The sequence below is a fragment of the Vidua chalybeata genome, chromosome 26, assembly GCF_026979565.1.
Source record: "Vidua chalybeata isolate OUT-0048 chromosome 26, bVidCha1 merged haplotype, whole genome shotgun sequence".
NCBI lineage: Eukaryota > Metazoa > Chordata > Aves > Passeriformes > Viduidae > Vidua > Vidua chalybeata.
In genome coordinates, this window is record NC_071555.1 from 5,376,701 (window position 1) to 5,396,093 (window position 19,393).

Sequence of the window (19,393 nt, forward strand, 5' to 3'; positions counted from 1 at the left end):
TCTTCTCCAGGGTTGAAGATCAGCACAAACTCCAAGATTCCAGGTCAGCCTTTCCCTACATCTGTTCAGGGGTCTCAAACCAATCCCAGATTTATTTCCACCTGGACAGAACTGGGAAAAATCCAGGCTCCAATAACTAAGAGAAGCAAAACCCCTCCTTTCTGCCCAAAAAATGTCCCCAGCTCTGCCAGCCCTGCAGAAATCCCATTTTCCCTGCCCATCCCATTCTCCCAGCACTGGTTGTGCCATCCACGGTTCCTTAAGTGTTAGAAAAAGACCTTACAGACCTAAGATCTTCAGTGAACTCCCCTCCTGCCTATGAGAAGGGAAAATTATTTAAGGAAGAATTATTTAAAATCCCCAAAGGATATGTGTGTATTATAAACCCAAAACTCAGCCACAGAACACCAAGGAAATGCCACCAAGCAGAGCACCGGTGCTTCCTGCCCATCAGTCCTGGAGCCACCCACATTCCAGCCCTTTTCCCACCCAATCCCATTAAAAATGCAGGGTTTGGACGCTGAGCTGTAGTGTTGTCACTCCGTGGCCGTTCCAAGAGCTGCTAATTGCTGACAAGCTCATTACAAGATGAAAGCAGCAGGAGTGGAATGCTGGAATGTTTTCCTGCCTGTCTGCAGAGGGAACAGCTGGCCCCAAACCTCCAGCACTAATCCCATTAAACTAGAGCGAAAAAATACTTCCAGCAATAAAAACAAAGCCCTTTGCACTCACAGATTGGATATTCCCTCCTCCAAATCCATCAGCACTTGGATTTTCAGCTGTTTCCCTGTCGTGCTCACGGGGAGATGGAGATTTGGGAGCTGAGCCCAGCAGGGAGGGAAAAGGAAGAGCAGGAGCAGGAAAAACGGGCAAGGTCACCCCGGTGTGGGACTGGGACCACTGGTGCCAGCTGCTGCTTTGGAGCCCTGTAATCCCAGCTAAGCCATTCCAGAAAGCTGGGAGCTGGGTGAAGGCTGGACTTCACCTTGGAAATCTTTTCCAGCCTTACTGGTTCTCTGGTTTGATTTCTTTTTGCAAATTCTCTCGCTCAGTCCCTGCTCTTCGCTTTCCTCTGTCACAGGCAGGGGGGTCCAGCCTGTCCCAAAGTCCCTGTGCCAAGGCCAGGGAGGGACAGGAGACAGAAACCAGCCAAGCACTCCATCCAAACGCTACCCAAACGTCACCCAACCCCATCCAAACCCACCCAAACTCCATCCAAATGCTACCCAAACGTCAACAAATCTCACCCAAACCCATCAAACCCCATCCAAACCCCATCCAAACCCATCAAACCCCATCCAAACCCATCCAAACCCCATCCAAACCCATCAAACCCCATCCAAACCCCATCCAAACCCATCAAAACCCATCCAAACCCCATCCAAACCCATCAAACCCCATCCAAACCTCACCCAAACCCCATCCAAACCCCACCCAAGCTCAGCCTGCTCCATCCACCCTTGGGAAAGCCCTTGGAGCAGTTTCCCACCCCCTGTGCCCCTGCTGCCAGCCAGTCCCTGGGCAGTGGGACTTTGAGCCAGGCTCACACACAGGAGGAGCCCAAGTCCAGGCAGTGATAACAAAAATCCCATCAGCAAATCCCCACCTGGTCACCCCAAGCCAGGGCTGAGGCCTCTGTGGGATCCCTTCCCCTACTCCACCCCAAGAGACTCCCAAGCTCTGCTGACCCAGCACTGACATCCACAAAAACCCTTCTCCTGCTCCATCACACCCTGAGAATTTGGTGTTCCAGGCTCCTGGATCCTCCCTGCAGGGCTGGCATTGACAGGATTTGTTCCTGCGAGGTTTGAGCTGGGTTTGCCCTGCTTTGAGCCAGGTCCTGCAGCCTCCAGCACCCCAAACCCTGCAGGGCAAGGACAGCCCAATGCCCTCCCTCACGGCCTTCCACGCTGCTGCTGCTGCTGCAGCACTGGAAAAACCACCTGAAAGCACTAAATCTGCACCAATTCCTACAGCAAGGGCACCAGAGGAAATTCCAAACCATTTACTCCAGACGCAGAGCACAAACCACCCCACAGCTCATCCCAAAATTCTCCCAAAGCAGCAGCACAGCCTCATGCAGGAGCAGCAGCCTCAGCAGCGGCAGCTCTGCTCCTCGCATCGTTCCTGCTTTTTGATTTAACAGGTAAGGAAACAGCAGCCAGCAAAGGAGCCTGGGGTGGAACCCCAGCAGGGCTGGATCCCACCCCTGCTCCATCGGGCTCAGGAGCCTGGCCTGGGGGTGTCTGCCATCAGGAGGGAATTGCCTTTCCCAGCCCAGAGAAAGCAGGATGAAAATCAAGCGTCCCCATCACTAATGGTTCCTGAAGCACACGGGCTGCCAGACATGGAGGATTCCTCGGGATTTCCCCTGCTCTGCTCCGCTGCTGGGAAAACACAGCTTGAGGCATTCAGCCCTGGTTCCCAGAGGAGCCAAAGCTCTGGGTGAGTCCATCCAGCACGGAGGCGACTGCAGGCCCTGATCCTTCAGCTGGCAAAACGAGAGGTGAGGAGCCAACCACGGCTCTGCCACCCCAGTCAGCCCTGGGCTCTGGAATCCCAAAATGCCCTGTCCCAGTCATCACCTGAGCGGGCACGGGGAGGGCTGCCAGGTCAGCACTGGTGTCCCCTTCATCCCCACTGGAGCTCCCCTTTCCCAAGGCAGGGAGGGAACGGAGGCCAAAGGAGCAAAATCACTTCAAGAAGTGGAGAGGAAGCAAAAAAACCTGGGATTTTCCACAGGAAGTGGCTCCTGTGCCTGGGATAACAAAGGATCAGAGGGGCTAGAGCCAGGCTGGCAGAGCTGGGGGTGCTCCCCTGGAGAGGAGAAGCTCCAGGGAGAGCTCAGAGCCCCTTCCAGGCCCAAAGGGGCTCCAGGAGAGCTGGAGAGGGACTGGGGACAACGGATGGAAGGACAGACACAGGGAATGGTTCCCACTGCCAGAGGGCAGGGATGGATGGGAGATTGGGAATTGGGAATTGTTCCCTGGGAGGGTGGGCAGGCCCTGGCACAGGGTGCCCAGAGCAGCTGTGGCTGCCCCTGGATCCCTGGCAGTGCCCAAGCTCTTCACACCCACACAGCTTCCCTTCCCTACCAACTCCATTTCCCAGCACCGAATCCCAGGATCTCTGAGATTGGAAAAGCCCTCCAGGATCACCGAGTCCCAGCTGTGCCTGATCCCCACCTTGTCCCCAGCCCAGAGCCCTGAGTGCCACATCCAGGCCTTCCTTGGACACCTCCAGGGATGGGCACTCCAAACCTCCCTGGGCAGCCCCTGCCAAGGTCTGAGCCCCCTTTCCATGGGGAAATTCCTGCTGCTGTCCACCCTGACCTCCCCTGGCCCAGCCTGAGGCCGTTCCCTCTCCTCCTGTTCCTGTTCCCTGGGAGCAGAGCCCAACCCCTCCCCCGGGCTGTCCCCTCCTGGAAGGAGTTGTGCAGAGCCAGAAGGTCCCCCCTGAGCCTCATTTTCTCCAGGCTGAGCCCCTTCCCATCTCCCTCAACCCCTCCTGGGGCTCCAGCCCCTCCAGGTCCTTCTCCTTTAGAAGAGACCAAAACAGAAGCAGGATTTGGGGTAGGGCCATTACAAGATTATCCTGGGACTCCATTCCCCCTCTGGGCTCTGGCATCCCCCAGCACTGGATGTTTAAAGCCAGCACTAAGGACATGTGAAAATCTCTGATGTCCTTTTAATCTAAATCCATAATCCTTACACCATCAAGGAAAGCTTGAAAATTTCATCAGGAGCAGTGCCCAGGCCAGAGGCCAAACACAAACAGCTCAAAAAATCTTCAACCAGCTTAAAATTGTATTTTTTCTCAGACTTCAGCCAACCCTCATGATCGGGGGCTGCTGAACCCCTCGGTGTCACACCCCCCTCTCCTGAGGCGTGCCGGTAATCGCACAGGGAGCTGATCCCACACCAAGTCCCAGCTCTGGAAAAGCCCCAAAAGCTGCCACTGATGTCGAGGCATCTCCTTCCCACACTGGATTATCCTTTGCAGGATGTGGCAGATCCCAGATCAGGAGTCATTCCAAATAAAACCTGCCCAGCCTTGGGAAGGCAGATGGGGCAGGGAAAAGGGACCTGGAACTTCCCCCATCACCAATTAACTGCTAATGATGGTTTCACTGGAGGGGAGAATCAAACTCTGGTGAGCAGAAATCCCCTCCTGTGCCAAGTGAAAGCTGAACACTGACTCCATGAAGGAAAGGCCTCTGGAAAACTGGGAATATTGATGTGCATACAGAAACGAGGGTTCCAGATCCCCTGCTCATACCACAGCCAGAAACCCCCCAAAACAGGGGAGCACCAGGACCTGAGGTGGATCCTGTCCAAACAGCTGTCACAGGACACTCAGAATTCAGGAATCTCCCAGCCCAGCCAGGAGCTTTATTCCCACCTCTCCCAATGGCTCCCCTATTCAAGGGCCTTGGAGCCACTGGAATTATTTTAACACAATGAATTTGGCACAAAAAAGGTAAAGCCAGGTTAATGGGCATGAGCAAGAAAGGGATGGGAAGCGTCCAGTGCTTGGAAAAATCCAAGGCAGAGGAGATTCTGGGGAGAAGGAGAGAGGAAGGGAATTTCAGGTGGAAGGGACCTACAAAAACTATCAAATCCCAAGGGGCACACCTGGAGCTGGGAATCCCAGCCCAAGGAAAACCCATCCCATGGGCCCCATTCCTGTCCTCACTCCTGCGGCACAAAGCCCCAGGGAAGCCTCTGCCCTGCAGGGTCAGGCAAACAGCATCGGGCTCAGGCAGGTCCCACTCCCACTGCCTGGGACTGCATTTCAGTGCTCAGGAGAGAGCAGGGAGCAGAAAGCACGGCCCTGACACAGCTCCCCTGGCAGGGGAGGGGACAGCTGTGTCCCCAAATGTGGCAGCAGCTCTCTGGCCACAAACAGACATTTCCCAGGCATTGTTCTGGGAAAGGCTGTGAGAAGATCAGAGAAAAGAATGAGACACAATTCTTATCTTCACTTGCTGCACCCGGTATTGTGAATGTGTGGAATGTGTTATGGAGATTTGTTTACCAAAGGGTGGTTTTTAATTAGCTAGTGGTGATGGTGTTTTAATTAAAGGACCAATTAAGTCCAGGTGTATTGTAACTGTCTATAAAAGCAACGGGTTCCTTAATAATGACATAATAATAAAGAGATTGATCAGCCTGCTGTGAATCATGGAGTCAATGCCAAGCATTACCTGGCCAGGGGCTGACACAACACCCAAACTCCACCCAGAGGGCAGAGGGAGCAGGGAGGGACCATGGGTGACTCCAACCTCCAGGAGAAACCTGAGGGGAGGGAAGGACTGAGCTGAACACAGGGATAAAGACAAGGGGACAAAGTTTGTGAGGGTGAAAGTAAAGTGGCCTTTCCAGAGGAAAGCAAGGAGCTTGGGAGGATCCCTGGCTGATCCTCGCTGGAATGTGCTGGTGAGTGTGGATAAAACACAAGGAGCTGGACCCAGCTGGAGCCCTGGGTGCCACAAATCACCCAGGACTGCAGGAGGCTTCCAGAGGGGGAAGATCGGGCTGCAGGCACCACCAGAACACAGAGACTGATGGCTTTGACATCCCAGTGTTTGGATAGTGTGGGAAGCTGGGATTCTGGGAACAGCGCCAGGATCTGCCACCTCCAGTCGGGATTTTCAGGATTGTTCCCCAGGGAATGACTCGGGCAGGGTGGTGCCTTCTGCTCCAGCACTCCCTGAAGGAAGAAATTTGGGCATTCAGCGGAGTTTGGAGGGCAGGAGATGCTGATGGAGCAGGGAATGAGCTGGAAAGCTGAACTGGAATCCTGGGAGCAGCTGTTCCAGCACAGGGAGCTGCTCCCAACCTTCCCATCCCTTATCCCAGGCATGGCAGGAAGGAACCAGAGGGGGAAGATAATTTTCCCCCTCAGAAAATCCATTGCTATTCCAAAATATTCGTTATAAAGTTCTAGCCACCTGTGGGAATGCTGTGCTGGTGTATTCCAGGGCGCCTGCCAGGCTGCTTTCCTGCTACACAGCCCATTTCCACCTTTTTACAGGCATTTGGGAATTGCTACAAAATTTAGCAAAGCGAGAAGGTCTGAGAGAGATGGAATTCCTCCCTGGGAGGGTGAGAGGCCCTGGCACAGGGTGCCCAGAGCAGCTGTGGTGCCCCTGGATCCCTGGCAGTGCCCAAGGATTATCCTTTGCAGGATGTGGCAGATCCCAAATGAGGAGTCATTCCAAAGAAAACCTCCCCAGCATTGGGAAGGGGAGATGGGGCATTGGAAAGGCTGGACATTGGAGATTGGAGCAGCCTGGGACAGTGGGAGGTGTCCCTGCCATGGCAGGGGTGGCTCTGGGTGGGCTTTAGGGTCCTTTAAGGTCCTTTCCAACCCAAACCACTCCTTGATCTCATTTCCCACCTGCCCCCCGCCAGGTCCCTCCAAGCTGTGCCAGGTTTGTTTGGAGCTGCAGGAACAGAATTCCATGGACAAGTTGCTGATCCTTCTGTTCCTGCCTTCCACCTGAGTGCCGGGAGCACTGAGCCGTGAATTCCAGGAGAAAGATGGGATCATTCCTGGCAGGAACATGTGCTGGCAGCCCAGTAGGATCTCCATGCCCACAAGGAGCCACTCTGGATCACTCCATAAATTTATTACAAAACCAGGAGCCAGTTCCCCACCATGGCTTTCTCCTGGTTTCAGCTGCTGAAGGGTTTTTAAAGGGAAAAAGGAAAAAAATCCCAAACAACCCAATCCCAAGCCTTTTACAATCATTTTATCCAACTTTTCCCCCACCCTGAAGCCAGGAATTCCTGCCTGAGAATCACAGTTAATTGGATTATAATGGGCCATTCCTCCTGATTTAATAAAGCAGAGGAGAATTGGGATGGCAGCAGTGTGCTCCTAGGATTGGGAACAGCTCCAGTTCCTAATTTACATTCCAACTTTATTATTGAAAAAACGTCAAGCTCCAGGGGTTTGGGGAGGAAGTTTGCCTAGAATTTGTTTTATTCCAGCAAGAAATTATAGAATTGGGAAAAGAGGAATGGAACAATCCATGGGGGAAAAAAAAATCCTGTTCCCACTGCTTGAAATTACAGTGGGAAAAGGAAAAAAAGAGAGAATAAGACTCCCAGAGGGAAGTGAACGGGCTGTGTTATCCCAGGGGTTTGGAGGGAGGGCATTCCCTGGCTTCAGCAGGAGAGAAATGCACAGCCCTCATTCCCAAGCCCATCAGATGGATGGGTGATTTCCCAGAGAGAGGGGCTGGGAAAAGGGAAGCAGGGAAGGGTGGAAGTGCTGTAAAGGGCCAGGAAGGGCCATGGAGCAGGAATGCAGGAAAAATGGGAATTCCAACATCAACCAGCCCTGCTGGAAGCTCTGAGCCCACCTGGGCTGGGCAAGTCTTGGGGGACAATTCCCACCTTGAGAGCTGAGGCTTCATTTTTAAAGCCTGGGATTTAGGCAGGATTTTCCCAACCAGTTCCTGGCCCCACAGGAGTCCCTACAACTGGACAGAGGGGATCCTCCATCCCAAAAGGCATCCCCCCATCCCAAAGGACATCCCTGCATCCCAAAGAGCATCCCCCATCCCAAAGGACATCCCTGCATCCCAAAGGGCATCCCCCATCCCAAAGGACATCCCTGCATCCCAAAGGGCATCCCTGCATCCCAAAGGGCATCGCCCCATCCCTGCATCCAGGCCAGTTCCAGCCTGGCCTCCTGCATAGATAAGGAATGGGAGAGCAGCCCTTGGATCCATCCAGCTGCAAAACACCTGGACAAGCAGCAGCTCCCAGGCAGGCTGAGCCCTTTCCAGGATAAATAACCCAGAGGAATCCCTGTCCATGCCCCAAGGACAGGAGCTGCTGCTCCAGACAAGAATCCAGCAGCTTCCCTCCATCCCAGCTCATGGCAAATCTGCAGCCAGGATGGGAAAAGCAAGCATAGGAGAAAAAGCTCATCCCAGTTCCAACCTTATCCCTCCTGCTGGGAAAAGGGATGGATTCCAGAGCCAGCCTGGGATGCTGCAAGGCCCTGCTGGCACCATCAGTGCTCCCAGTGGGAACAGCCTCCAATGGCCCAGGGAATTCAGGATAAATGACAGAATGGGGCCAAAAAGGAAAAAACTCCAGTGGGAACAAACTCCAGGGATTTCAGGATAAATGGAATTACCCTGAACTGCAGCAGAGGGAAGGGCAAACCCCACAGCCTCAGGCTCCCAAAGGAACAAACCCAGGGGCACTGGGAGCCCAAATCCCACTGATCCCCACCCTGCAGCCCTGGATTCCCTTCCCTTCCCCACACCAGTGTCCCACGGCAGCTCCATTCAAGGAATTCCCACTCTCATTTCCTGCCAGGAATGAGAGGGAATTCCTGAATTCCCTGCCTGACATGGCACTGGGACATTGTGGCACTGACACCCACAATGTTGGGAGATGGTCCCATGCAGATCCTGGAGCAATTTGCAAACATTAATTAAGCCCTGGCAGCACCCTGGAGTGGGCGGGGACTGTAACTGTGTCTTTAATTACATTAATTCTGCTCAGGGTGGGCAGTAATTATTGGCAACCTATTCCACAACTCAAACCCGTCATGATGACTGCACCTTCAGCAGCTGGAATCCCCTGGATGGATGGATGGATGGATGGATGGATGGATGGATGGATGGAATAAATTGATGGAAAAGAAAAAAAAACACAATAAAGTCCTGCTAAAAATCCCTCCTCTTCCTGCAGTTGGATGCTCCTCTCCCAAAAAATCCCATCCCTCAATTCCCAAACACTCCCATCCCTCCTCTCCAGAAAAATCCCTGCTCAAGAAAAGGGGTTTGGTCTGTGGTCCAGCTCAGGCCAAAAGAGCAGCTCCTGGAAGAAGTGGCCAAACTCAGCAGAATCCTTTCCCCATGGAAGTGATATTTTTCCTGTCCTGCCAGAAATCAAAGTTCCCACATTCAAGGTGAAGTGAGGAGCTGGATTCATGGATTCTTGTGGATCCCTTCCAGCCTGGGACAGTCTGTGAATCCAGGAGAGTTCCTACCCCAGAATCCTGCCCAGATGTTGCTAAAACCACCAGGGGTGCAGAATTCCAACAGCTGCCTGCATCTGGATCCGCACCTGGATCTGCACCTGGATCCAGAGGCACTGGGACACCAAGTGTGGGATGCAAAGGAGCCCAGCCCAGCCCTGTTCTCCCCAAATTCCGTGGGATTTGCACTCCTGACTCCCTGCACAGCAACACATCCCCAGCAGCTCTGTCCTGCTCCAGGCCAGCGAAGCCAGGGTCCCCTCCTGCAGCTGGGACATTCCTGGCCACATCTGGAGGGAGCCTCCCAGGAGGTCACTCAGTCCTCCCAGGAGATGGAGCTGCTGGAGCTGTTTCCAGAGGAGCCACAGAGCCACTCCAGGGCTGGAGCCCCTCGGAGCCAGGCTCGGAGAGCTGGGGGTGCTCCCCTGGAGAGGAGAAGCCCCAGGAAGAGCTCAGAGCCCCTTGCAGGGCCCAAAGGGGCTCCAGGAGAGCTGGAGAGGGACTGGGGACAAGGCAGGGAGGGAGGGACAGGACACAGGGAATGGCTCCCACTGCCAGAGGGCAGGGATGGATGGGATATTGGGCAGGAATTATTCCCTGGCAGAGTGGGCAGGCCCTGGCTCAGGGTGCCCAGAGAGCTGTGGCTGCCCCTGGATCCTTGCAGTGTTCAGGGTTGCATGGGGCTGGCAGCAGCCCAGGACAGTGGGAGGTGTCCCTGCCATGGCAGGGGTGGCACTGGGGAGAGAGAAGCTCCCAGCAGCCCAGGCCCTGCTCCCTGCAGCTCTGGCAGGGAGGGGAAGCTCTGGAACCCCTGGGCTTTGTCCTTCTCCTCCTACAGCTTCTGGCCCCTCTCAGGACCCACCAGGTCAGTGCCAAACTCATCCCTGTTTTCAGCCCCAGCCCAAGAGAAGTCCAAATCCCCTCAGCACCCAGCTCTGGGGGAGATCAGGAATTGGGGTCAGTGCAGGGGTCCAGCTGACTCCAAACCCACAGGAAATCACCCCAAACCCTTCAGCCCATCCCTTACAGACAGCTTTCCCTAGAGCAGCACGTGGCATAGCCCACCCCAGATTCCTCCTTGAATTCTGCCACCAGGAACCCACAATCAGCAGGATTCCCTCAGAATGGGAGAACAGGCCTTGGTTTCACAGTGATCCCAGGCTGAACCCAACCAGCCCCAGGCAGTTCCCTAAAGTGGCACTGGGACAATTTGGGAGCACATCCAAGGCTCCAGCCCCACATCAGCACCATTAAACACCACCCACACCCCTTCCAAAGGCAACACCACCCCCAGGCCAGAGCTTTGTTCGGAAGTGAAGCCAAAACTAAAGAATTAAAATAAAAATATGAGAGAATAAAGGTGGGAAAGGGAATTGCATAAAACAGTTTGTGGGTGGGTAAGGAAAATCCCCAAATAAACAACCCTACATCCTGAAATTCCTCTGCAACTAATTGTGGTGGTGGTAATTAAGATGTTTGCAGCTGTTCCAGGCTGGTGGCACAGAATTTCTGTCTCACACCAAACTCAGGGCTGAAATGTCCCATTCATTTAGTGAGATAAGGCTGAACTTCACCCTGGACACAGGGGGTTCTCTGCTGAGAAAACCACAATTACAGCCCCACATGAGGGATGTGTCAGCAATATTCATCAGATTTTCAGGCAAACACGCAGGAATATTTTTAAAAAGCAGCACTGAGGTCTCTGTGCAGCTGCCACCCCATAAAGTCCCTGCTCTGGGGAGAAATTAAATGGTTTAATAAAAAATAACTGAGCAAATCAAACCACGAGCAAGTATTGACTGCAGAGCCTTTGGAACACCCCAGAAATCCAAGGATTTCGTGAAGGATGTGACCAAACCCTACCACCCCTCCCAGCAGAAGCCCTGTGTCCCCACAGCTCCCCAGGCAGAGGCACAAGTGACAATTTAATTTGGGGAGTTATTAAATCCGGAGATCATTAACCCTAAACCCCAGCCCATGAACAGACCCCAGGATTTTGGATCCACTCATTAATTTCTCAGGATGAAAAATCCTAGGAAGGAAGAAATCAATGAGCACAGGACAGGGCAACCAAGATAAATATTCCAGAGACAAAGAGCTCAGAGGAATAAAACAACCCCAAATCCAGGGAATGCAGAGCAGAGCAGCATCCACTTAATCCTGAGCCTCAGCTCCTCCCAGACAGAGCCACTCCAGGGAAAGCAGGTCCTCACTCACTGAGCTGCCCAGTCTGGCTCTTGGATTTGGAATTTGGGGAAGTTTTGAAGGACGGGAGCTGCTGGGTGCTTCCTTCCCTTGGAATCAGCATGTGGGCATTTGGGAAGGTTGGATTTATCCAGCTCCAAGCATTCCTGGATGGTTTTGCCCATCCCTGGCAGTGCCCAAGGCCAGGCTGGATGGGACTTGGAGCACCCTGGGACGGTGGAAGGTGTCCCTGCCCATGGAACTGGGCTTTAAGGTCCCTCCCAACCCAAACCATCCCGGGATTCTTGGATAACCACCCCAACAGCCCAGCTTCAGGTCCAGCCTAAAATAAGTAAAGCCACACATTGGCTGAGGACAGGAGACTCCATCTGATCCATGAACAAATCCTCATCCTTCTGGAAAACACTGACAGGGACAACAAACCCCTCCTGGAGCAGGCTAGGAAATAATCCAGACCTGAGCCCTCCTAAATGGAATAAATCCAACGGGATCATCCCAGACCTGCAGCCCCGAGCTCCAAAGATCAGTGCAATCCCATATTTCCATTTATTAAGGAATAAAAGCAACACTTCCCACACTGTTGGGGTTGCTAGGCTCATTCCCCAGTGTCCTCTTCCTTTCCCGTGTCACCCACAAATCTCAACACCCTCTGCCCCCATGGTTTGGAGGGGCTGGGAGGAGAGGGAATCTCCTGTGGGAGATGGGTTGGGAGGAGAGGGAATGTCTTGGAGAAGCTCCAGGGCAGAGCTGGAAGCACTCACAGGAGAGCACCTCCCCACCCCAGTCCCTTTGCTCTGCTCCACACCTCAGCCAGGACCCCTTTTCTTCAAATCCCCTCTGCTTTGGGCTTTTGGGAGTTTTACCCAGGAAAGCCTCACCTCCCCCTGGTCTTTTAGCACAGAAGATGCTCTTGGAGCACCCGAGCATGTCTAAAACCTGCAAAATTCTCTTTACACTCCCATTTATTCCACTTGCATTTATATTTTCACACATCCTGCCTCATACCTGTGTCCAGCTCACTCCACAGCATTTTCCTGCCTCTCCTTGGGGTCCTCCCTCTGAATCCAGGAAGAGAAGCAGAAGCTCCAAGTAACCCCAGGGGCTGCCCCAGGCTCAGCCCCACAGGAACCCCAGCCCCGGGTGTGGCACCTCCATCCCACAGACACACCCGGGGAGGGCAGTGCCCTATCCCGAGCTCTCGGGACACTCCCGACCCCCGGGAAGTTGTTCCCAGCACCTCCCCAGGGAACACCTCTCTGCACCAGGGATTCCCAGGTGGAGAAGCTCCTCAGCCTCCCCTCAAGGACAAGGCAGAGGTCACTGCCCTGTTCCTTCAGGCAGGAGGAGGAAGAGGAGGGACGTGCTGGGACACAGGGAGGTGGCACCGAGCCCCCTCACCTGCCGCAGGCAGAGCTCGGGGCAGGGAAAGCAGATCCAGCCGGTTCCTGGCACACGGACTCCCCTCTGCCTCCACCCGGGAGCCGCACAGACCCTTTGGGATGGGAAGGATGTTTTCCCTACTTCCTCAGCTGAGCAATGCCCTCAGTGCTGTGAGCTCCCGGGGATCACACCCCCGATTCCTCCCTCCCAGTCTCGGGCAGCAGCTTCTGGGACCTTTCCAGGATGGCTGGAGGAGACCCCGCTCCTCAGCACCGTGGTGGCTCCGGCAGCAGCTGCAGAGCCGGGAATGCCCGATTTCCTCCCGGAGAAACTCCTGCAGCAGTCCCAGAGCAGCCCTCGGCTGTGCAGCCACAGCAGCGCTCCAGGATTTATCCTGGCCGGGACAACGGGAACCTCTGCCGGATTTGCCGCACCCTGGACGAACGAGGGGCTTGGTAGAAGCCGCAGTCAGCCCCTCCTGGCACCGGCCAAACACCAGCAGATCCCACCCTGGCACTCGGGAGGGGCACGCAGCTTTTCCCCACCGCCCACTGCCTGTTCCTCTGCAATTCCCGAATTTCCTCGTGCCACGGCACCGGGTTGTGCTGCTGGAAAGGGCCTGCCCCCAAATACCGTTTTATATCTGATTCCCACCCCAGCTGTGCCGCTCCTGTTCGCAGCAGCAGCTGCTGCCTGCACAGCCGGGGCAGCTCCTCCATCCCGCGGGGAGACCCTCCCTCCTCCCCTTCAGCGTTTAGCGGCTGCCGTGACAAGCCCAAAGGGACAATTCCGTCTGATTTCCAGGCTGCATCCCAGGCAGAGCCGGAATTCAGCTCCTCCGGCGCACGCAGAGTTTGCTCTGTCCCCACAGACTCCACTGATCCCTCTGTTCACTCACAGCCGCGCTGCCCGCAGAGATCAGAGCAGCGGAATATTCCAGCACCATCAACATCCCGCCGCTCCCGGGGATCCTTCACGTGGCTCTGACTCCAGCTCTCACCCAGAGCCTCCTCCCAACACATCAGAGCTCCCAACAGTCCCACCGGGCTCTTCCCAAGCGGGGATCCGCTCCTAATGGTTTGTAAAGCCCTGCCCCGAGTTTTGGGGTTGATCCCAAACCCCGCTTGTTAATCAGGGCTCAAACACTTTTCGGATCAGCTCGGCTCAGCAAAGCTCCGCATCCCAAAGCACTCCAGGGTGCACAACACCCACGGCCCCAAAGGAGCAGCTCCAGGGACTCACGGGGTTGCACGGGGAGCCGAAGGGGACCGGACAGAGCGGGGCCGGACACAGCAAAGCCCGGCGGGATGGGCAGGGCTGGGCCGGACCGCGCTGCAGCCACGGCACACCTGGGGGACCTCGGCTCGGACAGGGGAAAAATCTGGGTGCGACTACGCTGGGAGCAACGCGGAACGTGGGAAGGCAGCGGCGGGGATGGTGCAACATTAATTTAATTATTTCTGATTAAAACCCAAGGCAGCAGCCAGCCCCTCACACGGCAGACAGTCATCCCTAGACCAGAGAGCATCACCTCGAGACGGTGGAAAAAACAGCCAGAGGGAAAGGGCTCGGTGGGCAGCGACCTGCGGGGAGCTCCCGAGGGGCTCCCGGGCCGGGGGGAGCCTGCCCGGCCATGCGGGACCTGCCGGACTCTCCGGACACACCGGGACCCTCTGAACCCTCTGGGACCTCTGCGACCCCGGAGCGTTCCGGGCACCGCGGGCAAACGCGCAGCGAGCGGCGGGGCCGGGAGCGGGACACGGACCGGAACCGACACCAACCAGGAGTCCCTTAAACCGACACCAGCCAGGGGTGCCCTTGGAGCGGCACGAACCGGGGACAGGGACCGGGGCCAACAGGGCATCCTGGGGATCCAGGGGACCAGGACCCGGGGATCCCTCGGGCCGAGAGGAGCCGCAGACACGGAAGAGAACCGACACGACCTGGGAGTCTCTTGGACCGACTCGAACCGGGAACACGGACCAGAACCGACACGACCCAAGCGGCCCCGGACAGGAGCCGAGAGCAGCCGGGGCTCCCGGCGCGCACTCACCGCGGAGAAGTTGTGCGGGCCGCAGAGCTCGCCGCGGTACTTGCAGGACAGCAGCATGTCCTCCAGCTGGTGGCCCAGGCGGTCCATGAAGTCGGCGCTGATGCCCTCGTAGTGGCGGGGCGGCAGAAAGAGGCGGAAATCGGCCAGTTTGGCGAACCAGCGCAGCCGCGCCTCGTCGGCGCGCAGCAGCTCGGTGAGCAGCGGCCGCGCGGTGCGGTTGGGCAGCAGCAGCCCCAGCCAGTGCCCCGCGTAGTACAGGTCGCCCTTGGAGAGGCGAGGGAAGCGCAGCGGGTTGTTGTTGCACAGCGTGACGGCGGGGAAGGGCAGCTGGCGGCTCCACTCGGTGCGCACGCGGGTGTGCGAGGGGAAGGCGAGCCAGTGCAGCAGGCGGTCGGAGGACCAGGCCAGCAGCAGCCCCAGCGCCGTGCAGAAGGCGAGCACCCAGAGCGCCCGGCGCGCCGGCGCCGCCCGCGCCGAGCACATGAGGCGCAGCCCGTGCAGCCGAGTGCGCAGCGCCGGCGCCCGGCGCCCCCGCGCCATGGGCGCTCCCCTCCTCCTCCTCCTCCCGCCGCCGCCGCTCGTCCTCCTCCGGGCCGGGCTCAGGGCGAGCAGCGCCGCGCCATCCCCGGGCCCCCCGCCGGCTGCGGCCCCGAGCGGCGGGGGCAGCGCCCGCGGGCGGCCCGCGGCCCCGAGCTGCGCGGCGGGCGGCAGTTCCGGCAGCGCGGCATGCCGGGCCCGGGGCCACCGGGGCCACCGGCGCCGCCCGCCCCCGTCCCTGTCGCTGCCCCTGTCCCTGCCCGGCCGCGCCGCTCACATCCCGCGGTACCGCGCCCCGCCCGACACCGACCGAGCCCCGCCGCGACCTTCCCGGGCTCCGACCCCGCGGACCCCGGGACCCCGGGGGGGAGAGCGCTGCGGGACCCCCGCGCTACCCCCGGCCCGCGCCCGCCCGCCCCGCGCCGCGCCCGCCCCGCGCTGCCATCGCCGAGCGCTCCGCCGGGCGCGCCCCGGCCGCGGGCAGCGAGTGGCGGCGGCGGCAGCAGGAAAAGGAGGCTGAGGAGGAGGAAGAGCGGGACGAAGCTTCCCGAGGTGCCAGTCCCGGCCGCTCGGCGCTCGGGAGGCGGAGGGAACGATGCCGGGCGCCGATCGCGCTGCTGCTTTCCCAGAGTAGCCCCCCGCTCCTCCTCCTCCTTCTCCTCCTCCTCCTCCTCCGCCCCCCGTTATCCCCCGGCTGCCGCCGGCCCCGGCCCCCCCGCTGCCTCCTCCCTCCTCCGGCAGGAGTTTGTTTTTCTGCTTTTCAGCAGCCCCGGGGGAGAACATAATATCAAGAAAAGCCGGGGGTGACGGAGGCGAGGCTCGCAGCGGGCTCCGTGCGGCCGCTGGTTTGTGGGGAGGGGGGGATGTCTTTGGAGGGGGCTCCGGGCTCTCTGCTCTCCGTGGCGAAGCTGCTCCCTGCGCCTCGGCTCCCATGGAACGAATGGGAAAGGGAGAAACGCGTTCCGGGAAGCATCGCCCCCGCCCCTCGCTGCCCCGCTGCCCCTCACCCCGAGCCTGCGGAGCCCTCTGGGGTCAGGGGCTCCTCCTGCCCTGATCGGACACCGAAAAAGCCCCTTTCCCTTAACAGCCTGTGCGACGGGAATAACTCGGGATGTGGATTGGTATCTCCTCGGGATTGCTGAGCTCGAATCTCTGCAAGCGGCTGCCGTTACCTTCATTTTGGTTTCAAACAGAACCGAGAAACATTCCTCTAATTGTGTCCAATTAAGCTGTAAGTGCCGGTAACTGCTCCGAATCCCCTCTGATATATATTTTTTTTTTCCCTCGGAATTAATTTCCCCTGTGCATTTGGAGCCGTATATTTTTACCCAATAGATGGAGTCGTTACAGCCTGGTTCTCTCCAGCCTCTCCCGGCGAGTTGCTTTTTTTATTGTGGCAAAGCTGCGAACGTGCAGCAGCCGCGGCTTGGGGGACAGCCAGTCCAAAATCCCACTCCTTGTCCGGAGACACGGGGGGAAACGGGACTGGGCAGCTGAGCCTGTGCCCTGCAGGGCGGGGGCGGTGGCAGCAGCACAAACACTGCGTGAGCTCAGCTAGGTGCCCTCACATATCTCGGGTGGTTTTTCCCGAGCTCGTGTCCGTGCTCGGGAGCATTTCCCCATTTTTTAGCACTGTTCGTAAGCAGCAAATCCTTCCCAACACCCCAGCACCGGCCGTGACCTTTCGGAACCGAGTGGGAAGAGGCCAGCAGTTCCCGAATCCATTCCAGCGGCATCTCTGGCAGCTCCAGGGAGCCTTTACTGCTGTTTCCCCAGCGGATCCCAGCTCGTTTTTCCCTGCCGCCTGTTGAAAGCAGTGGGAGTTTTTCCCCTTGGCTCCCTCTCCGGATAATCAGCATCCTAAGTGCTTCCCCACTAGGTGGACCGGGGCTGTTTTATCCATGATTTATTGCCACAAACCCAAGGAAATAAAAGATGCCCGACTATAAACATCCTCCCGAGTTCCCTCCCTCTCCACACTCATCCCAGCCCTGTAGCACAGCCGGGCCAGGCCGCGTTCCGTGGGGGGAAAGCCCAGCCCAGCCCTGCACTGGCCTCGCTTTCAGCTCTTCCTCTTCTCGAAAAGGTTTTTCACTCTTTTTTTTTGGGCAGGTGCAGCCTGGCAAAAGGGGCTTGTGAAGGAAAGAGCAGTAGATTTGCATGGAAAGCGGCTTTTTCCTTAATTCCACTCCAAATGATCCACTCGTATCTGCTTGATTTATTAGAGGGAAGCAATTTTTCTTAATTAGCTGGCAACGTCTGATGGCAAAGGGCAGTGGGATGGCCAAGGCCAGCTGGAGCTGGAATCCAAAAGATTCCCCATGAAAACCAAAGTCAAAGCCAAACCAAACCTGACAATGAAATTCCAAGGTGTCACCTGGTGGGACATCGCCCTAGCCTTTGGAAACTGTCTCCATGTTTTCAGTGATTTGGGAAAGCAGCTCATTCCCTGCAGCCGAGCCTTGGGTAATTCCTCAGGCAGCCACAGCAGCTTAAAAGCTGATTGGACCAAATTAAGTTAAATAAGAAATAATAGAGCTGATCCAGAAATATTGCTAATTAACCAACAAGTTGCTTGAAAATTATCCCTTGAGCTGTGTGAGTTTCCTCCTTCTGGCGGAGAATGGATTTGGGATTCTGTAGTTTGGGATACTTGACAAATTCAGTGAAATATTGTGGGGGAATTCCACCATTCCCTCCCCAAAACATCCCCTGTGTGCCCCTGAAAGGGGACAGGAAGACAACTATTTGGAAGTTGTTTCAAACAAAACCTTTGGCTTCTTTTGAAACTTCATTTTCACCTCAAACATCGACCTGGGTGAAGACAAAAAGGATTAAAGAAAAGCTTGAAATCCCCTGGAAAGGAAATCGTAAAACTTTGTTCTGCTGGATAGTATCAGTATTAGTATTAGTATTAGGATTAGGATTAGTATTTATATTAGTATCAGCATTAGTATTGGTATTTATCCTGGAAGGGAGCAAAGGGTGGGAGGATCCCACTCCAAATTCCTCTCTCCAAACTCACAGGGTGACTGGAGCCCCTTCCCTGGCCACACTCCCCTCCTGTGTCCACTGGAGCATCCCAGGGATTTATGGGATTTATTCCCTTGCTCTCCTGAGCGGTTCCTGCTGGGTGAGTGGGCAGCAGATTTATCCCTGGTTTTGTCCACTGGGCTTGGTCCCAGCCATGGAGGAGCTCTGGGACATCCTCTGCTCTGCTGAGCTTTTAGGGACCAGAAGCAGGGGGAGAAATCACAGGGCTGGGGTCAAATAGGGCAGGATGGGACCTGGGGAAATAATTCCTCCCTGGGAGGGTGGGGAGGCCCTGGAATACCTGCAGAGGCTGTGGCTGCCCCTGGATCCCTGGCAGTGTCCCAGGTCAGGCTGGACATTGGGCTTGGAGCAGCCTGGGACAGTGGGAGGTGTCCCAGGGCTTGGAACTGGATGGGCTTTAAGGTCCCTCCCAACCCCAAGCATTCCAGGATTCCCTGATCAACCTTCCCACACTGGATTTGGTGTATTTCCAGAGCCCCTGGAATACAAAGGTGGGGATTTTTTGCTCTCAGGAGAACAAGGGGCAGACACTGAAAGGACCCTTGTCCCCAGGCAGGGGGCTCAGGTCCCCTTGGGCTGGGAATGGGATCCCTTTTCCAGCACAGAAACATCTCCAGGGGCAGGAGCAGAGCCTGGCACAGCTGGGCACAGCTGGATGTGCCCATCCCACAGAGCCCTGCCTGGGCTGAGCTGGGCTTTGGGACCCAAGGAGCCCCTGGGGACAGGTGTGACCCCACAGCCCCTGGGGATGGGTGTGACCCCACAGCCCCTGGGATGGGTGTGACCCCCAAGCCAAGGGTGTCGGAGACTTAAGCGTGTTCTGCAAGCCCCAAACCTTCCAGAAAAATTCCCTGCTCTGGCCAAGCCCTGCAGAAACAGTTCCTGCTGGAGCCACCGTGGAACCAGAAAGGCACAGAACACTTGGAAATTGGGGTTTCCATGGAAGCCACCACTCGGCCCTAATTCCAGCCCTGCTGCCTCAGATCCCACAGAATGTGAGAACCCAACCCAGAGCGACCCAGGGCAGCAGAGCTGTGGGGAGCCCCCAGAAACATCCAAAGGGGGCTGTTGTTGTTTCCCATGGGTTTGTTTCATTTTTCATGCAAATAAATTAAATAAATGCTTGGGCTTCCAGCTGGGAAATTCTCCCAAGGA

At 56.6% G+C, this 19,393-nt stretch overlaps 1 protein-coding gene across 1 annotated transcript in view; it reads right to left on the minus strand.

Moving 5' to 3' along the window:
• LOC128800075 (acid-sensing ion channel 2-like) overlaps window positions 1–19,393 on the minus strand; it is a 410,654-nt gene that overhangs the window by 61,836 nt on the left and 329,425 nt on the right.